We start from the raw sequence: 7,528 nt of genomic DNA on the forward strand, positions 1-7,528 counted from the left end.
TGCGTTTGAGGATCACTCGCTCCAGCACTTTAAATAGATGACGCTTTTAACCTGCCCATACTTGCCTGTTAGCCAGGTAGGAAAGGTGCCACACGTAAGCAGCAGAACGGGGAGGCTGCTTTACACCCATCCCAGCCAAGCTACGCCCAACCCACGTAGGCTACGAAAGCCTTGGTTGCCTATGTCTTCCCACTGTGCTACTCTACGTAGCAGTTTATTTTGTACACTTTCACTGTAATGTTACGAGCAGGATTCGGAAGTTAATAAAAAGACAAAGCCAAATCGTGATGGGATATGTATTGATTTTATTTGTCCTTTTTTCCCTTTTCAGCGTATTTCTGGTTCTTTATTTATTTCGATATGGACGGTTTTCTCTGCAACGTCATCCTCTTCAGACTAGTACTGACTATTCTCAATTCGAACCATCATCAGACCACCTCTAACAGTTGTTTCCTGTGGCAATGAGAACCATTTCTGAAAGTCGAGATCCTTTGCACCTAAGAACCTGAAGATGTCTATTATAGTGCAAAGCCCACTAAAGTAAGTTCTGGAATCTAGTTTCAGAACTTTAGTGTGTTCCAGCCAAATGTGACACCAATTATACTAATTGTAATTATTTTTTCCAGGATGTGTATTGCAGGTTGGTTGACTTCATTCTAAGTGGCCCAAATAGTTCATTCTAAATTACCCAAATGAATTTTAGCAGGCACAAAGTTCGTTTTTCTTGTAATGTTAATCTAAGAAGTACATGTCTAAAAGAAGAAGATCTGCTTCCATGCTAAGCTTTCGTTGCACTACGCTGCATACTACCAGAATGTGGTTTTTAATGTACATTGAGCCATATCTTTTTTCTTATTTCAATCGATGTCTACCCTTTGTTTTCTGTATTGTACTTCAGCTCCCCATCTGAGGCGGGCTGGCAGCAGCATGGGCGCTGCTCTTCAGCCGAATCACATTAATTATACAATGCACTCCGTCTTCAGACCACGAGTGGCCTACCGGGACCATCCGATCGCCGTGTCATCCTCATAGAGGATGCGGATAGGAGAGGCGTGGGGCAACACAGCGCTCTTCCGGTCGTTATGATGGTATTCTTGACCGAAGCCGCTACTATTCGGTCGAGTAGCTCCTCAATTGGCATCACGAGGCTGAGTGCACCCCGAAAAATGGCAATAGCGCATGGCAGCCTGGATGGTCACCCATCCAAGTGCCGACCACGCCCGACAGCGCTTAACTTCGGTGATCTCACGGGAACCGGTGTATCCACTGCGGCAAGACCGTTGCCTAACTATACAATGGAAGACATTTAAAATAACGCAAAGGAGAAAATTTGGCGTTACAAAGATATGAAAAGGGGAGCATTATGGAAGAGAACAGACAAAAAGGGGGCGACTGTAAAATGGAGATAAAAACCTTAAAAAAGTAGCGTACACAAGAAACCACACACTGTGTGAACACAAGGCGAAGTACGGCCGGAGAATAAAAGTTGCGACGGGCGGCGTATCACAGAAAAATCACGGACAGCAGCAACACTATATACAAGTCCAGCGCACGATTAAAATCACAGCTCTTGACAGCACTGGAGAACTGCACCAAATACAAGACAGACGTAGCTCATCGGTGACGGCAAACAAACTGAGAGGATCTGCCAGGTGTACGGAGAAGAGGGAGAAGGGAAGAAAGGAGGGATGGGCGGTGTTAGAGAGGGGTGAGAGGGGGAGGCGGGCGGGGGACGTGCCGAAGGGGGGGGGGGAGGACGGGAGAGGGAAACAGCCAAGGAGGGGGTGCAGAGACTCAGGGGCGGGGGGAGTTTCTACCTTAAATTTAGAAAGCCTATATAGTGCTAAATGACCTCAAGTGCTTAGCACACATTTCCGCGCACTTGTCAGCCATTATGTCTTTGTCCTCTTTAAAAAAGTTGTGGAGTGAGGAGCCGCGCGGGATTAGCCGCTTTAGTCTAAGGCGCTGCAGTCATGGACTGTGTGGCTGATCCCGGCGGAGGTTCGAGTCCTCCCTCGTGCATGGCTGTGTGTGTTTGCTCTTAGGATAATTTAGGTTAAGTAGTGTGTAAGCTTAGGGACTGATGGCCTCAGCAGGTAAATCGCATAAGATTTCATACACATTTGAACTTTTTTTTTGTGGAGTGAGGAAAAAGCTGGTCAAATTTACGAACATGTCGTAAAATACTCGAGGTTGACAAACGAGTGTTTAGTAACTCTTTGCACACTTCGTATTTTGAGATACCTACCGATTTCTATGAAGTTGCCTTGCAAATGTACATTTCCCCTACCGGACTTGGGCTCTGTTTCGTGACTGGTATATGTTCCTCAATTAATAGTTTTGCCTCAATCTCCTTTTAGTTAAGTTTGTTCATTTTGTCGCTCCTGCCGTTATTATAAATGAGCCGCAGTGAAACTGCCTACGCAAACATACTCCTGGCTTTCTGTATTCACGTTGGACTGGCAGCGTAACCAGTTGCCAAGTGTAGCAGGCTGAACGGGTCCCTTGAGGCTTGCCAGGTTAGCGGAAATCCAAGCTGGCCTTCTTTAACCACTGTGCTTCAGCACACGTGTACCCTTGCGTCTCCATTGCGGCAGGTTCACCTGTTTTAATGGTTGCAGAGAAGATAGGGGCAGGTAGGCTGGAAGGGGAATTTGTAAACCTCTGATAACGTGTGCTTGGAGAAAACACACAGTTACAGCGGACCAGTCACCTACGTTTTTACGCATAGTGATGAATATTCCAAAATGGACTGCCGAGCCACGTGCCCATGTATAATGATGTAAATTTCAATTTAGTTATCAAATAAATCCGTAATAATCGTGACAAAAAATGGCTCTGAGCACTATGGAACTCAACTTCTCAGGTCGTCAGTCCCCTAGAACTTAGAACTAGTTAAACCTAACTAACCTAAGGACATCACACACATCCATGCCCGAGGCAGAATTCGAACCTGCGACCGTAGCGGTCGCACGGTTCCAGACTGTAGTGCCTAGAACCGCTCGGCCACCACGGCCGGCTAATCGTGACATTAACACATCTTATGTTCACTTATAGCTTGCTTAAACATCCCTCTTCGGTCGCAAATTTGTAATATAAAAGTTATTTAACACCAGTTGAAAATAGGAATCACAATTCACTATATTGTCGCAGATTCTATGCTGTAAAAGACTATACACACACAGTGGAAAATGAAAGGAAAAGTGTTAAAGTACATTAAAACGCAACTAGTAAGCGCAACAATGGATATGGTGTTAATGTCACACTGTATCTCTCCGTAATTCAAGTGTTTTGCAGAATAAATGCCAACTTATCATGGCGAAATTCGTTTGGTTACCAAAAAATATTTTCTCAGGGCAGACCTACAAATTTCTTACCTTCTGCACAGATTAGTTGTACTTGTTTAATGGCCAGTGAATCAGACGTCGCAACAGGGTAACGAATCTCAGTCTTCATCTCTCTCAGTTATTGGGGAAACCTTAATATGATCTTCCGCTTGTCCTGAAGATTCCCATTCTATTTGCCACATTTGTAAAATAAAATAATTGCCTCCCTTTCTCACATTTTAATTGAAACGGAACTTGTTGTCCCGTTCTATATTTTTCTCAATAAATCCCGGTACAGGAGAATTATAGCGAGAGTGTTTTTACTCTGTAGAAGTAAATCCGTAGGTAACAAGCAGGAGAGAATGGACCAAGCGGTGTTTATTTATTTATTCGTTGATTTTTATTTCGTGTATGCCACGTTTCCTTGCATCCTTTGGCTTATTGCGACCTTGGACTGTATGAATGAAATATTATATGACGTAGCAGAAAGTTTTGGTCAGAGGTCGTAGCATTGCATGAGTAGAGTGGTTCTGTGGTAGGATAGTACCAACCTCTAAACGCGAACAAGTTTGGCAAAGATAGTGGGCAAGTCAGAGAGGAACCGCCCTCACCACCACGTTTTGGACGAACAACGGTGAGGCGAGGTGTTCGCAGGCCCACTTGTTCCTGGGTAGCGGCGCTGGACAGACGTGGAGACGCGGCTCTCGATTTTGGTAATGTTAACAAAGTTATCAGACTGTCTCAAAACTGCTAATAATAAAACCCAGATGTTTCTACCAAAATTTGACTAAATTATGAAAATAAACTCCCTTATGGGGGTTTGGTGGTAATCTCACATAGGTGTGAGATTACCACATTTCAGTAGAAATTTGCGTTTGTGCCTTGGTCAGGCCACGCAGGAAGTTCAATCATTTAATTTATTTTAATGTGGTCTTTCTTCCACAGTAATATTTTGGGGTATTTTATTTATTTTTCATGTGTTTCCTTCGTTACTTCCTTTCACGCCACGTGGTCGGTTGGAGCAACCACCACATTGGTAATCTGCAATTTCGGTCTGAAAATATGTAGTAGTCGAGCGAATAACCATACGGTAGTCGGTGACTGTAAGATAGAGAAGGAATAATCTTGTGTGTCCGTATTTTTTGAATTTCTGTTGGCTGCCGCTACTTGGTCACGTGTGTGGAACAATATTAATGTGATAATTAGTTAATGTCTCTTGTCATCATCATCATCATCATCTTGGACAGTTTCCAGCCACTGGATGGGTCTGTCGGAAACACAAGCCTCTCCATCGTGTTCTGTCTTTCCACCATTCCCCCTCTTCCACCTTCGTCCAGTTCTCTCCTCTTCTCGTCACTCCTTTCACCCATCTATCTCTTGGTCTTCCTCTGGGCCTCTTCCCCTCCAGTTGCAGATCAAACATCCTCTTTGGAATTCTTCCCTCATCCATTCTCTTCATGTGTCCATACCACTGCAGTCTTGATTTTTCTATCCTGTCCTGTACTGGTTCCTCCTTTAGTCTTTCCCTCACATACACATTTCGCAATCTGTCTCGTCTTGTTACACTCAACCTGCTCCTCTGGAACTTCATTTCACTAGCCTGTATTCTACTTTTGTCGCTTTTGTGCATTACCCATGTCTCACTTCCGTATGCCAATATGGGGACAAAGTAGGTTCGGTATATAATTCCCTTGGATTTCTGTGGCACCTCCTTGCTCCAAATAAGCCCCCTAATGCATTTGTAGAACTGCCCTGCTTTTCTGCACCTTTCATTTATTTCCATTGCATTTCCCCCCTTACTTTCAATCATGCTTCCCAGGTACTTGAAGTTCTCTACCACTTGTAGTTTTTCCCCTCCACAAGTAATATCCACATTTGGCCTATTCTTCTTCCTTGTTGTGACAATTATTTCACTTTTCTTTGCAGAGAAATGCATTCCATATTATGCTGCCGTTGCCTCCCATACATCTAACTGCTCTTGCACCTCCTTCTCGCAATTTCCCCATAACATCAGGTCATCGGCAAAAAGCACTGCTTTAATTTTTTGATCTCCAATTGCATCTGATACTTGCTGTAGGATTTCATCCATAACAATAATAAACAATAAAGGCGAAAGTGCACTTCCCTGTCGCAGCCCATTTTCCAGCTTGAACCATGCAGTACGTTCCCTCCCCACTTTCACACAACTCTCACTTCCCTCATACATTTTTCTGACTTTTCGTGTTATCTCTTCATCTATCCCTTTTGCGTTCAGCACATCCCAGAGCTTGTCCCTACAGATACTGTCATACGCCTTCTCAATATCTAAAAAGGCCATGATTAAGTCCTTCCCGTACTCATAGTGCCTTTCCTGCAGTTGCCTTACCGCAAATATGAGGTCCGTTGTTGATCTTCCCGGTCTGAAACCATACTGCTCCTCTTGCAGTCTACTTTCATTACTGCTTCTTATTCTCTTCTCCAGGATCTTTTCATAGATTTTTCCACAGTGGCATAGCAGGGTGATTCCTCTGTAGTTCTCACATCTCCTTTTATCCCCTTTCTTGAAGATCGGGACTATAATTCCTTTCTTCCAATCCTCAGGAATTCTGTTCTCCTTCCACACCACCCTCAGCACTCTGTATAGCCACTGGGTTCCTACTTCTCCTGCTTCTCGTATCATATCCACTGTTACTTCGTCCCAACCTGGTGCCTTGCCCCCTTTCATCCTCTTTATGGCTTCTTCCACTTCATTCCAAGTTAGATCATTAATTTCCCCACTATTATAATCGTCTGCTGCCTTAGGCTCTCCATCGCTGTTAGTTACCCGCTTGGCGACATTCAACAGATCTTCAAAGTACTCCTTCCAAATCTTTTTGAGCTCATGCATTTCCTCCACAACTCTTCCATTATTATCCATGATCCTCAGGCACTCGCTTTTGTCATTCCTCTTATTTCTTACCATGGTGTGAAGTACTTTTTTGTTCCCTTCTCTGTCCTCTTCTAACATTCTTGTCCATTTTTCCATCCACTTCTTCTTCTCCGCCCTTACTATGGTCTGTGCCGCTTTCTTGCTTTCCTTATATTTTACCCTAGCTTCCTCTGTTCGGGTCTGGAACCATTCTCTGAAGGCTTCGTTCTTTCGAAGTACTGCCTCTTTACATATGTTGTTCCACCATGGGGTTTTCTTACTTCTCCTCTTTGTGCTAGTTCTTCCGCACACAGTCTCAGCTGCCTCAACTAGAGCCCTCTTAAAATCTCCCCATTCTTCTTCCACTGTTCTCTGATCTTCCTTTGGCAGCTTCTTCCTGATCAGTGTCTGGTACTGGGTTCTCCGTTCATCCTCTTTCAGCATCCATATCTTCAACCTTTTCTCCTGTATATCTGTTGCCCTCCTATCTTTTTTCTCTCTCAGGGTGGCTACCAACAGCCGATGGTCACTGTCTAAGGCCTCAGATGGAATGACCTTAACATCTGTGAGGCTGCTCATCATCTGCCTATCCACTAGTACATAGTCTACTACTGAAGTTTGGGACCAGTCTCCACTGTACCAAGTTATTTTGTGGCTACTTCTCTTCTTGTACCAGGAATTTGCGATCGCCAGTCCATTCCTCTTGCAGAATTCCAGCAACAATTTTCCTTCTCTATTTCGGTTCCCCCAGCCCTCTGGTCCCATTATCTCCTCGAATCCTTTCCTGTCTGTGCCAACATGTGCATTGAGGTCCCCTATTATAATCTGATTACCTCCATTTAGCTGCTTTTGCATGTCATCTTCAAATTCCTCCTTCTCCTTTTTTGTACACCCTACCTGTGGGGCATATGATTGGATGATTTCAATGCTTTTTCCTTTCACTCGTACTCTGGCTTTTATCATTCGATCATTGATACCTTCCACCTCCTCCTGCAGACCCTCTCTGACCACTATTGCCACTCCATTTCTTCCCCTCTCATTACCTATCCAGTATAGTTTACATCCTTTACTTAGTGGTTTTTCACCGACTCCTCTCCACCTAGTCTCAGAAAGTCCCAAGATGTCCAATTTCCTCCTTTCCATCATTTCTACAATTTCTTCTAACTTCCCAGTTAGAGTCCTTACGTTTAAGGTGCCCAGTCGTAAGCCATCTCGTAATCCTTTTCCATTGCTTGGTCGGTTTCCTTTAAATCCGTTCCGTGATCCGAGGCATGTTCCCTTTTTAAAAGCAGTTGATTTATCCACTACTGGCTTG

General features: G+C 44.1%; 1 pseudogene; it reads right to left on the bottom strand.

Annotated features, from left to right (window-relative positions):
- Positions 1–1,167: 1,167 nt before the first annotated feature.
- LOC124728665 lies at positions 1,168–1,285 on the bottom strand (annotated as a pseudogene).
- Positions 1,286–7,528: the final 6,243 nt, after the last annotated feature.

The sequence above is a fragment of the Schistocerca piceifrons genome, chromosome 1 (assembly GCF_021461385.2).
Source record: "Schistocerca piceifrons isolate TAMUIC-IGC-003096 chromosome 1, iqSchPice1.1, whole genome shotgun sequence".
Classification (NCBI taxonomy): domain Eukaryota; kingdom Metazoa; phylum Arthropoda; class Insecta; order Orthoptera; family Acrididae; genus Schistocerca; species Schistocerca piceifrons.